Raw genomic sequence first — 13,040 nt, forward strand, 5'->3', positions numbered from 1 at the left:
AGCTTAAAATATAACAGCCGATATATATATCATATTTCTACATTGGGTTATCGAGATTTTATTTGTTACATCAGTTTTTTGTATACTAAAATACTAGCCTATCTATGACACATTCATAGGTGTGTCTCCTCATGAATAAGAAAAGTTGTCTACATTATGACGCTGATGTATTATACGTTTACCACCATTACTTACTAGTATATGTTTCTCACAACAACTTTAAAGAAGGAACCACAAACAAATAAATACAATAACTTTTTTCAATCAAAAATCTTCTTTTTCTCAGCTGTCACTTGTAAAATGGCCGGACAGTCACGAATCCGACATTGACAGTTCGAGTCAGAAACTTTAAACTTATCCGATTAATTTATATTTAGTTTATTTACTGATTTTGATTTGAAATAAACCAACAATCCAATAAATAAAAAGCTGATATAAATTATTTCAGTAATACAGTCACAGTTCTTTTTAAAAAAATAGTTGACGTTGTAAAAATTAAAATTTACTGTAAAGGCGCCGAATGATGCAATTTCAAAAACACGTTGGAAATGTAATTTTTTATCAAACACAACTAGACTGATAACAACAAATACATTGCACTAGATTGCATGAGACCGCTCGCATTATATCATAAAATTATGTTTTCCATGAAAATGTATTGAAATTCAAATCATTTAAAATGAGCTCATCAAAATAATCAACTACGTTCGCTGAAATCATGTTATAAGGTAATTTCTCCACACATGCATTAAAAGAAAAATAAGCTTTCAAAATATTTGAAGAAAGAAAATGGAGTTTCAAAAACAACAGTATTGAAATGCCAATGCAATCCTGACAGATCGGGCTACGCCATAAACCGTAACAAGATAAAAAATAAATAAAAGCGAAGCCTTTTTGACGAGAAAGGCAACAACTCCGATAACTATGTACACATACCAAAGTGAGTAAATTGGAAAAACAGATGTGCTCCTGCTGCCTGGCCTGGCCTGCTCACATGGCCAAACGAGAGGAAGTAACAACTGGCCCAGTAGATCCCAAGCATTCCTGACAAAAAAGAAATGAGCACTCTCGGGAAAGAAACGTTAAAGTTAAAGAGAAACACACAAAAAAAAACATTTATGGAATGCCTGGAACATTCTGATCACTTTTCTGTGATCAGCGATGGCGACTTTGATGCATCGGGACTTTTTTTTTTTTTTAAAAAAAAGGGAAAATATTTCGAAACTTTAACGAAGGGTGTAGTACACCGGCAAGTTCCCACCACGTTATTGCTGCGTATATAGACGAGAGAAGGGTGTATACATATATATACTGGATGGTGGGAAATAAAGCTCTTCCGTTTGTCTCTGACATATCTTCTTCTTTCTCCCCCCATGTTTTTTTTTCGTTACTCGTTATTGGTCAAAGTCGTGCAGCATGACTTTTTTTTTTCTTTTCCTTTCGTCCCGTCTGCTGCTGGCAATGTTTTCAAATGCTTCGTATCATCAGCACACCGCCCAGGCCTTATTTCCCGACTAAAAATAAACGCAAAGGAAAAAAAGAAAAAAGGCGGATAGGCCTAAGGTATGTTTACATACGATATATAGCCTAACGTTGTACACACACAGCCACAACAACCCCTCCTGCGCAACATTTACAGAGGCTGCGTGGGAGAAAAATCCCGGGCGCGCGTATACTATGGCTAAGTCTGTGCCCGGTTAATTACCTTCGCTTCGAAACATTCTCAAAAGCCGGATCGCCTTTTTTCTCTCGTTATTCATTTGTCTTTTCCCCTTTTTTGAGCATTGAATTTCACGCTCGGGAAAGAATAAAGAAAAAAAAACATCAATGAGGAAATGCGCTCACGATCTTCTTTGATATTTATAGTGAAATTAATGGAAGTTTTGGCTGGCGTGCGTGTTAACCAGCCATTTCCCAATTTGTCCAACTGTTTTATTTGAGGTTCTATTATTTATTTGATGGAGGCCAAATATCAGCAAAGTATAATGCCAAATAAACGGATCGCAGCAGTTTTGGTTTATTCTCACCAGAGAATATAATATCTATACAACCGTGTCATACCAATGCAAATGAGGCGGAAGCGGAACACTTCCGGTATATATAGAGAGCACCAGCAGTCCGTCTATATACAAAACGACACGGATAGAGAGGGAGAAGGAGGAAACTGTTGAGCGCTCGACTGGTTTTCTATACGGAAGAAGAAGATTAGAAGAGACGAGGGAGAGAATGAAGAGAAAGAACTGATGAAATGTCGTCGGGGAATGCGCCGTCTGTTTCTTCTTCTTCTTCACCCGGCCACCACCCCCTTATTCTTCTTCCTCCTCCTCCACAGCCATCGTCGGAAACATTTGAATGAATCTAAAGTTAGCCGGGGTTGTTTTAGTGACTTGTTCCCGTTTCCAGCAGCCAACGACGCCCAGCAGCAGCAGCCAACAGTCGTCACGACGTCGCCGACCAGTCGGGTTGATCTTCCACCGCGTCAACCGTCGTCGTCGGCCCCGATGACTTTGCGTCATCCGTACGCGGGGTGTGCGTTTTTGCTTATGACCGTGCATCAGTGACATATCGTGCCGCAGAGAACTCGATTATATCCCTCGAATTATATTTATCTCTTCCAGCGACCAGAGATCGACTGACTGTAGATCTTTGACGAACGAATCGCCCGCTTCTTGAGTGTTTGAATTCTATTTGCTGGATTGTCGGTAAGTTTTCCAATTATTATTCAATCTAATCTGTTGCATGGATCTGTGTACCCAATAACATTGAACCCCCCCCCAAAAAAATAATTGAGGGAAATAATAAAACTGGTCATGCGACTTTGTTATCGGCTATTCGGTCGCGGGAGCACGTGGACCTCCAATTGAACTCGTGAGAGTTCCTCATCAGATGAACCGTCTTAGTTGGAATGCTAGAACGATCGCTGCGTGATCAATTCCATACGAATGTGACTGTAAATCAGTTGAAAATAGTGGACAGCAGCACACGATATAGTGAGGGCATACCCATTCATTTTTTCGGGTCCCGTGACTCACTCTCTTATATATCTCTTTGCACCACGCCCAAAAGGTCGGCTCCCAGCAAAAGCCTTTGGGGGAACCAATTCCACATTCGTCTGCATACTAAGAACGTGGAGCCTCTCAGTTCGTACGGTACATCTGTAGCTCTGCTGGGTTGCAGCACACAGTGTACGTGAAATGGTTGGTAGAACTCGCTAGATGTCGTGACCGTGGCTCTTCGTAAATCACGCCGGCCAAGCACCGCCCGCGACGTCTTTATGGCCTTTGGGTTTGTTTTCGAGGGGGTTATGTGCATGCAGCCAGCCATACACGCAGTCGAGCGTGCTCGTGGTGGGACCTCGCCAATTAAGCGTGAAAACCCAATGAATAGACGGGCCCATCACACACAGCAACAGCACACACATCTGCTGAACGACATGATTTATCACCTCGCACAAGAGTTGCTGCTGCAGGGTCTCTGCTGCACATGCCCAGCCTAATATTGCGTGTGTTATATTGCCCAGCAGTTTCTTATACCTGCAACTGTCAGTCACGTCGCCGCGGGATTATATTATTACATCAGATTTATCTATTTTCTCTCCGTGTTTTTCTATTTGGAATTATTCACGAAATAAAAATAGGAGGACAAGAATTTGGCCTGCGCAATTTTTTAGTTTTTACGTAATATACATACGCCGGCTTCGTTCAATGATGGATGGGCAGCGGCAGCACAAACCCGTCCGACCGTATATATCCGATTTGGTCCTTTATATCTAACCCACCACCGCGTCTGCTATATTACACATATATAAGATGTGCTGAGCTTGCCAGATGCTGTGGTTTATGGCGTCTATAGTCTATCCACGCACAGCAGCAGCAGCCATAGCGACACAATGTCACGTGAGAAATATATGCGAGCGAGTGTAGTGCCATGCCCTTATTGTGTACACAGCACAGCGGGAATGTGTCTAAAAATGGATGGGAATTTGTAAGGGGTGCAAGTGAGCGCGCTTTTTGACCAGTAGTGACGAAAGCCATCTTTGAAAACCGTCCAGCACCACCAGCACTATACGAGTATAAGACTAACGATAAGTGCTCGGATATACCATTTGTCCATCCCACTCCTCCATCGTGACTCACGAATCAAATAAGGGTCTAGTACATCGGCTATAGCGGAATGAAGACCAACCGAATTTTGTTTTCCCAGCAGGTTCAAATCAAAATTTATGAAAGAAAAGTCAATAATTTAAATTTTTGAAAGAGAAATCTGCCATAAATAGTCATTAGATCGTCTTTTGATGTCACTTGTCTTTCTTTTTTTGAGAACCTTCGTGTGTGTGATGTGATGTTGCGCGCTGTTGTGGGCGTTTGATGGCTGGGCGGGCGGGCGGCGTGACTTTCATCTTCTTCGGATGGATGAAGCTTGACCAATTAGCGCGCGAGCGGGCCATGTCTAGTAGGTATATAACTGCAGTCTATACAAAGTCGTGTCGGCGTGCACAATCACGCAGCTGTTGTATGTATAGAAGGAGGATATCAGTGGCGGGAAGAAGAAAAAAGAAAGAAACGCACTGCTGCTGGTTCAAACAAGAAATGTGAAATTGCGCCGCGCGGTCGGATTGAGAGTTGATGACGAGCAGCTCATCCGTGAAACGAAAAGGAGCGCGTCTCTCTCTTATATTATATCGATCACGGCCATCTTCTCTGCTGCTATACAAGAGAGCGGCAAAAGCGACTTTGTTTGTGAGCCCCAGCAGACACTTTGTTTTGTGTGCTGTGTGTATTTGATTTGGTTGCTGTTTCTCCTTTTCTTTGTTTTCTGGTTTCTGCTCTCCAGTGAACCTCATCCAATAATCCGACCTCACGACGAGAGGATAACGAACGAACGGTGCAACAACCGCGTCTTTTTCTTATTGTTATAGACACAGACTAGTTTCGTCTTCTATATTCCCGCGCTGCTGCTCCTTGTGTTATAAAATGTGAACTCACGGTCGTCCCTCTGTCGGGCCCAGGAGGCAGTTGAGCCAAAGTCGCTCCTATATAAGACAATAGACTCCCGGTGATAATCAAACGGAGGGGACTCCCACCAATCGAGTCCTAGAGTCTCTGGAACTATTTGGGCTCTCTTCGGCAGCCATCTCAGCGACACACATCGTGAGTGGCTGCTGCTGTTTGTTGGCCGCCGCTGCTGCTGCTGCGCAATCGGTTACCTACAGAATGAGTCATGGATGGAAACCGGTTCGGCGGTTCGCCTTGAAAGGAATAGAGCTCTATAACAGAACAGAACAGCACCGACGTCCTTTTTCAGTTCTTCTGTGTCTCCTTCGTTCACTTCTTCTTCTTCTTTTAGGGGGGGGGGGGAGAGAATAAGAAAACGACGAGATATTATTTCTATTTTCTTTATTCTCTTGGTTGCTGATCGGGAGAGAGAGTGGCCCGGAGTATTTCCATGTGCTGGGCTTTAATTATCTCAAACGAAAGGGAAAAGAATAAAAGAAAGAAAAAAGAAAAACGTCTAACTGACAGGTCGACGTGAGATTGACAGAGACGAATTTTGTGTGTAGACTTTTCCCCTCGACCATCCGAAAAGGAATCAGAAAGAGAAACGTCCGTTAGATATGACCGCAGCAGCATGGCGGTGCAAAAAGTCTCCTCAAAAGACGAAGAAAAAAGAAAGAAACTAATATGCGATAGATCGATTGCTGCTGACCGTGAATCCTATAGCCGAGGAGAAAAAGAAACGCTGTAAACGGATATAGGCGCGATGATGGAAAACAATTTTCTCTTATATAATAGCCTATACAAGAAATAATCTGCGTGTGCAGCCATTTTGATATATTGTGCGCTGGCAGGTGGCTAACGAGGTGTGTGCCATCCCAGCAACCGCCAACGAATCGGCCACACCCCGCGCGTTGGATGAAATTCTAGACATTCCAGATTGACGGGTAAATCAACTGCGCTTCACCAAATCGCCAGCAAAGTTACCTTTTTTGCTCTCTGCGCTGCTGACTTGTATATGAGATTTAATCGTCTATCCATCTATCCGTTTGATTTTTCTCACGGCACCAAGATGGATGGAAAATGAACACAGGCTTTCTCTAAATTCCCTATACATAGAAGAAAAAAGTCGAGTGGTGAAACCGGAGCCGATAATCGGATACGGATAATCAGGTGCGCACTATACATAATATTCAAGTTCTCCGATCGCGCGCAAAAAAGGAAATTGGAGACTATCTCTCGGCTCGTTTGGTGCTGGTGCTGGGAAATAAGAATGAGCTGTAATAAGCTCAATATATATAATATTAGATTGCCGACGGGGGGGGGGGGGGGTCATTGCTATATATAAATAATAATGTCGGCCCATTTCAAAGTTGCTCATGACCATTCATCACGCCAGTTTGGATAGGCGCAGATCAAACTCTAAAGAGGAACAGGGGGGAGTCGCTCAGCCTTGGTGATGGATAGAAAGGAGGGGGGTCCTTTTGATATATGTTGTATTATATTACGCTGCGTGGCTGAAAATGAAATATTACGTAACATCAGGAGAATTGATAATTTATAAAAGGTAGCCCAGCACAACATGTATAATAAAAATGTATTTTAGAAAGGGGAAAACTCTAGCTCCAGGTGATGTGACATTTTCGCGGTCCAGCGACTCCAGCTCACGGGTGAGTCATCGCAAAGGTGTTTCACGTCCAGTTCTCACACACACTGAGGCCAGCAGCAGCAGCTCGGGATGTGTATACATTCAAAAACGTTCATTATATATAGAAATAATAAAATACGAGAGCAAGCCAGTTTTTTGTTTGTCTACTTTATACATCGAATAAATATTATAAAAAGAGATTCGGGAAGGAAGAAGAAGAAAAACCAGCTCAACTGGATCGAGCCAGCACATTTGACGTTCTCTTTGACATATAAAAATATAATCTACACGTCCACCATTTTATATATTAACGAGAAAATTCTGAACTGCTGGACTGATGTAAGTTTGTCTTGTTCTTCTTCTTTTTTCTGCCCCCGTATATTTTTTGTATAGCGTCGCCATCCGTGCAGGTGTTCCGGTTAGGGGAGAGACTCTTTTTGGTTGTTGGTTGAATGAAGCCATTCAAACGACTATATTTTATTTTTTGGTTCTTCTTTTTGTTTTCTTGTATAGGACGGAAGAAGACAAATGGATGACGCCATATATATACAATAAGAAACTAAATATCTGATGGTCCATTGGTGATGACCGAATATAATCAAAGAATATTCATTTATTCTTCCACAGTCACACACACAGCAAATAACATAGAAGAGAGAAGATGGGAAGAATTCATACGAGTCATAAAAGTTGGCATCGGTTGAGACTGGCCACCATTTCAAGAAATGAATATTAGATACCAAAACAACCGTTTCTATAGCTGGTGCATTTCATGTGGATACACACAGACGAGGCCGACATCAGCCCACAACAGCGCGCGTTCCAGCACAACCTTATATCCAAAATAAGCGAAAAAAGGAGGAGTTGCTCCTCTTAAGTGATTGGGTCCGAATGGGTTGGCAGGTAGCCGACAATTGCCCTTTTTTTCCCCTATAGTAATAGTATAGTGTCGGTTCGCCAACTTTGATATAAATTCCCCTCAGCTCTCCAGATTCTTTTGCTGGACAAGTTTTTTTTTTACGATCACAGCACAGCACAGCCAGCGCGCAGCTATGATTCTCTCTTTATATTTTCCCTGTGAATTTATACTCGGCTATATATTGACTAGAATTTTGTCTTGTCTCTTTTTTTTTTCCCTGTGTGACCTCAATGAACCGCCCGTCTCGGCAATCTATGTCCGTTTTTTTTTCCTTATCTCACTCCCCACATCTCTACACATCCATGAAACACATCACACACACACCAGTGTCCGTTATATACCTTTTTAGTCTCCCATATTTTTCCTTATAGATGTATGTATATACGTGTTTGGCCTTTTTCTCACCGTAAAAATAATTTTATTATCATTTCCTTTTTCGCAAATATTTTGAAAAAAAACTGCTGCTGTGTGTAGGCTATTTACAACTATTTCTTTTTTTCTTGTTTATTCTTTTAGAGGGGATAGAACAAATTGGACGCGGTGTGTGTAAGAGATATATACAAAAGGGAATTCCATTTTCTTTGGCAGCAGTTAAAGTTTTCCTATGATACTTGTCCTATACAACTTGTTGGGAATGTTTGGCATTTGATTATTATTTAGATATACGCGGCGTGTTGTATAACGTACATATGAAATACTCGTCCGAAAAAAGGGTCAAACGCAGTGAAAAGAAAAAGATAACTTTTCTCCTGTTGGTTGTGTGTGTTTTATTATTATTTTTCTGGGTTGAAGACGAGCGTCTTGTTTTCTCCCATTTTCCCTTTTGTTTGACTTGCAAAGTAGGTCGGGTGGTTGGGGGGGATATGGTCGCCAGTCACGCGGGAGTTTTGTATGTAGGCTATAGCTTGGAAGGCGTGTACCATCATCTCCCATTGGCGCACAACAACAACAACAACCAAACAGGGGAGATAATATAGAAATAAAAATAAAACAGGAGGAGAAATGAATAAAAAAAGATGCCATCAAAATGGCTGTATATAGTAGCCTATTACGTCCATGTCGTCGTACCTATACCCACAGCACAACATTTATACCTGTCCCTTTTCTATATATTCTATTTAGATGCGAAAAGATCGTGCGAGTTGGTCTCTCGTTCGGCTCTCGATCGTACCTCACTGCTCCCATGTATCCCTCTCTCTCTCTCTCGCTGCTCGGTAACCTGACTCTCCCGCCATTTGTTGTCGTGTGTGCACCACAGCACGATGACCAAATATCGCTGTCCAAATGGCCGCCCTTCTTCTTCTCTACGTTTATTTAGTTAAGCGAAAGAAAGAGAGAGAGAGAGAGTGCAACCCTTATATTTTTCAGAAGGTCTTGACACGCGTGTAAAAGTTGTGTGCTGCGCGCGCCCGTTTCGGGACAAATTTGGTCATCTCCGCTCGGCAGGTTCTTTTTTCTATATTCTTGTGTTGGCCAGCAGCACTTGATTTGGTCGGGTCTTCTCGCCGGACGGACTGGACTGGACTGGACTATAAGGCGAGGCAAATTCAAAAAAAGAAAAGATAAGAAAGACGAAATAAAAAAACAACGTTTGAACAATAGAAGAAAAGATTTCAGAAAATCAAATAGAAAACAATCGACAACCAAGGAAAAATAAAGAAAAATAGAAAAACCCCCACAAGGTGTTGAAATAAGTGACGGACCGGATGATCATGACGTCATTTCTTATACACATCCGATGATGATGATTTTCTCTCGTCTATTCATCGGTAATTCTTTCTTCTCTTCTTTTTTTTCCATAGCTCCATCTTCACCTTTTTGTGTGGGGGCCTGTGCAGGTTTTTCGGCTGCCAGCGCCCTGGGGGGTGGGGACTAGTCGCTCATTTGAAATTCATGAATGGTTGATTTTTTCGGGTATCGCGATTGATTCCCACAGTTTAGCCTTATATACACACACACGAACGCTATATCTACTCACAGCATTTGAAAAAAAACGTATAGATGTCCGTTCAGATTTGAAAAATCCTTTGGCAGCGGCACTGCTGAGCGCGTCGGATTTGAACGTCTAATATAAATATCAAAAGGATCGAGCCATCATCATCGGCTAGGCGAAGATGAAAGTGATAAACTTCACTGATATGATGGCGTATGATGGGCCACAATCGACGCTGAAGTTGATGGAGCGTTGCCGCAAGGATCTTTTCTCCTAGCAGCAGGAAAACGGACAAAAATGTTGAACCGCGTCACCCGCCGAGCGTTGAATCACTTGGCAGCCCGTGAAAAAACGCAAAGTGCTGCTGCCCGTATGACTATGATATCTCACACGATTCGACTATATACATATAATAGTTATATAGTGTGTGTGTGCTGTGCTGTCTTCCATCTCGCGCCTTTAGCTGATGGAACGAGCTGCAGCCATTTTACATGTACCGTTCATCTCTCTCCTATTATATAATAACCGGCCATCTTTTTTTGAAAAAGTCTGGTCAGAGAGTCTTTCTATTCAGATTTCTTTTGGCTTGTAAATATATACCGTGACAAGGTGGAATTCTTCTTCTTCTTGGCATGGGACGCTATAGCAGATGTGTGTGTGTGTGCTGCTCACGCCAGGTGAATGCTGTTTGTTCCGCGTGTGATTGCGGGGTTTCGGCACTGAATATCCCGCGAGCTCTGGTAATGTGAGCGCCGCTCATTTATTCTCTCACCGTCCCCGCCTTTCTCTCTATCTATTCTCTCTCCCGAGCGTTTTGTATCTTTTTATACATGTTGATGACGCTAATGGTGATCATCATCATTACACCACAGTCATCAGGAGTCATTCGCTCGGCAAAAAAGAATAGAATAGACGTTATTACGTAACAAATGGGCAAGAGCGCACAACAAAACGCGCTAGACGTTTTTCGCACTTTTCTTTTCTTATCTTTTACAACTAGCTGAAAGAATAAATCAAAAGAAACAAATCATCGAGAAGAAGTTATACTTCCATAAAAAGAAGTTTTTCGCTTGATGACGAGAGTGAAACTGTTTTTACACAACAGCTGACGTGAGAGATGACGCGGTGGACGAGAGAGAAAAGTCTTTTTGGGTGTGGCCAAAATAGCGACTGTATATAGCTTTGCTATAGTTTATTATTCTTCCGCCTGATTATTAATTCCGCCGCTCACCACAGACGCGGCTCTCATCCATCCCGATAGAACCAAAAAAAAAAATTTAATATTGGGAAGAGAAATCTATATGTAGAAAAAGGGCGTCTCATCGGCTAAGTTTTGGAGAGACTCCAGTTCAAAATCTGACAGCATGTTAAAGCCAGGGCCTTATTCACTTATTCTCTCCTGCTCAACTGATAAAGAATCAAATCAATAACACTGTGTGTGATGCATCTAGATTTCAGAAAGCCCAAAATGTCTAACAGACGTGTATATAGGAGTTTATCGTGATATCGACGAGCCTGTGTTATCTTCTAATAAATATCTATTATTATTACACACAAGTGGGAGAAAAAATAAGAACCAAAGAAATAAGCTTGGTTGTACACGAGAGGTGTGTGTGTAACGCTCGTGTAAAAGAAATGGGATGATTAGAAATGTGGACAAGAAATGTGTGTGTATTCTATATTATATGATGGCGCCACCATATTAGATGCAACTGGAAATATCCGAGATAAGAGCATCACTGGAACGGAAAGAAACTCTGTACAACATTACTAAAATGAGATAATAACGGGTACGTGGTGGTGGCGTTCGTGAATGAACATTTTTTGTGTGTCTGGTTGGTTTTCGTGAATCCGGTTGCTGTTGGCGAAAGGGTTGATGGCGATCTAATGAATCGACGCTTCACTCTATTATAGAGAGACCCACACAACTATTATATGCAATTGGGTCAGAATACATTAATATACGGCGACAAAATGAACACACACATATCAGGAAAGGAAATAATAGCAATATAGAATATCATGTTCTTTTATTTCTATAAAACTTTTTTTGGGGGGGATTATTACAGCACATGACGGGAGAAACGATCCCGCCGGTCGACGTCCGATTTGACGAGACGATTGTATTGTTATAGACGTTGGAAACATGTGAATAACCCGCGTTCAATTAGAAACGAAAAGTCGTCTTTTCGTCTTACCTGTATCAAACTGGTTTTCTTTCCCGTTTAATCTTTGGCTGTGCTGGACTCGTTTTTTTTCCCCCCCTTCCTTCTTATATTATATTCCCCACATTATCTGTCGCTGCTAACGGACTTGTTGATTTGAAATCCCATTCCGTCCGCACGTCATGCGTGTGTGTTTAGACGGGGCTCGGGAAAAGTAAAATACAAAAATCGGGACCGACTCTCTCCGCCGGCCCGACTTTCCCGTCTCTCTCGATCTCCTTGTCAACCGCCAGATTTCCATTTTCTGATATATCATAACGTAAATGCTATGGGATGTATATATAATAGTAGCCTACCAGTTATGTGTGTGTGTGTGTGTGAGCTACAGGACTAAAGTATACATATAAGAATAAGAAGTGGATATCTCATCATTTTACAGACAAATAAAATTCGGAATTATTTTTTCGGCTGCTGCTGCCGGCCACTGCCGGCCCAACGTGTACGTCTTTTCTTCATATAAAGGCCGCCCGTTTTCTCTCCCAAACAGCATGTTTGATCGCTTGATTATACTTGTCATGGCCGGCAGGGCGGCATTTAGAAGATAATCCCACCATGCCCACAAGGTGAATTTCCTATATCTATCTACAGTACACATGCAGCTGGGCGGAGGAGGATCTATAGGGAAGAGGTCCGTCCAAATGCTGTGGGCTCTTTTGGTCCGTCCGTCCAACAAAGAAAAAATAAAAGGACGGACGGACGGTGTGTGACGGAAAGAAGGTATATATAATGCATCGTGTGAAACAATCTGGCCCGCCGCTCACGGCCGTTCATACATCGCGCCAAGATGACGCACCACTTCTTCTTCTTCTTCCTCCACCCACCTTGTCCGCCCACTTTCCTCCCACCTTCCCCAAAGGATTTGACGTCACGCGATATTTGCACAACTCAATTCACGCGTGTTTTCTATCCTCTTCTGTACTATACTAAAACCCCAAAAAATTAGACCCTGGCCGGCAGCGATCAATTCAACACGAGTGCCAAGGTGGAGCGCAAAAATGTTCGACACGCCAATTATTAATAATGCCGTAATTTCGTTCGTGAGGCTGCAGTTGAGATTTATAAACGAAAAGGAGTGCCGGCCATTGGTATCTATAAATCAAAAATCTTCTGTCGATGATTTATTTTTCAAACAAGAAGAAGAAGTAGAAAATTGAACGTTTTAAGTTACATTATATTTGGCCCTCCCGAAATGTTTCAACTTGTATATTTCGGGAGCGGCCGGTATTTTTTTGTGTGTGTGTGTTTTATTTGCGTTCCGTTGGCGCAAAGGCCGTGCTCAAGTGGCTGCTGTGCCGTATCACGAACGATCGCCGGGCGCTGC

This window comes from Daphnia pulicaria, chromosome 1 (assembly GCF_021234035.1).
Source record: "Daphnia pulicaria isolate SC F1-1A chromosome 1, SC_F0-13Bv2, whole genome shotgun sequence".
Classification (NCBI taxonomy): Eukaryota; Metazoa; Arthropoda; class Branchiopoda; order Diplostraca; family Daphniidae; genus Daphnia; species Daphnia pulicaria.